This window comes from Teleopsis dalmanni, chromosome 2 (assembly GCF_002237135.1).
Source record: "Teleopsis dalmanni isolate 2A chromosome 2, ASM223713v2, whole genome shotgun sequence".
Classification (NCBI taxonomy): domain Eukaryota; kingdom Metazoa; phylum Arthropoda; class Insecta; order Diptera; family Diopsidae; genus Teleopsis; species Teleopsis dalmanni.
This window is the reverse complement of record NC_051847.1, coordinates 245,574,897-245,575,618: the sequence shown is the minus strand read 5'-3', so window position 1 is coordinate 245,575,618 and position 722 is coordinate 245,574,897.

The window sequence follows — 722 nt, the reverse complement described above, 5'->3', positions numbered from 1 at the left end:
GAAATAAAGTGAAATAAATGCGTTGTCGGTAAATAAAAAATTTAAATAAAATAAAAACCAAACAAAAAATTAAAAAAAGAACTGCATTGCAATGTTATTTGTTAAATTGCAAAATATTCAGCAAATACGGAAAAATAATTAATTTACCGATTTTAAGGTTAACAGTATTCCTTTGATAAGCAACGAAACTACTGCATTTAAACATTTCTACTTTTATGTGTGTTCCACAACAATTTTTTTATTTAACATCACAAGGACGAGAAAGGATAAAGCGTGTTGTACCAATTGTACAAATACACAAATAACTTTAAAAAGTAAAGCAGATCAAAATGGATTTATCGAGGCGGTTGCGGTAAGGATACTTAAACAAATTCATTTTTAACATATAAATGCGTTCGTTAAGTGGTTCATCAAGTTGTTGGCAGTGGTGGATGATGGGTGTTGGGTGATGTGTGATGGGTGTTGAGTGTTGAGTACTGGGTACTGGGTATATATTGCTCGCCGGCGTGGTGGGTGTGCAACTCTTCAAACTTTAATTGAAATGTGTGAAATTGAATTTTTTTTCATTCATATCTGTGTGAAGGCAAATTAATGTATCAATTGGAAACTTTAATTTTAATTCGATATGTTTACAAATACTCCACAGATTCGAGGCGTGGATGCAATTATCCTGCCAGAATGAGCATGTTGTACTCGTTTATTTGCGTTGTGAATTGTATTGA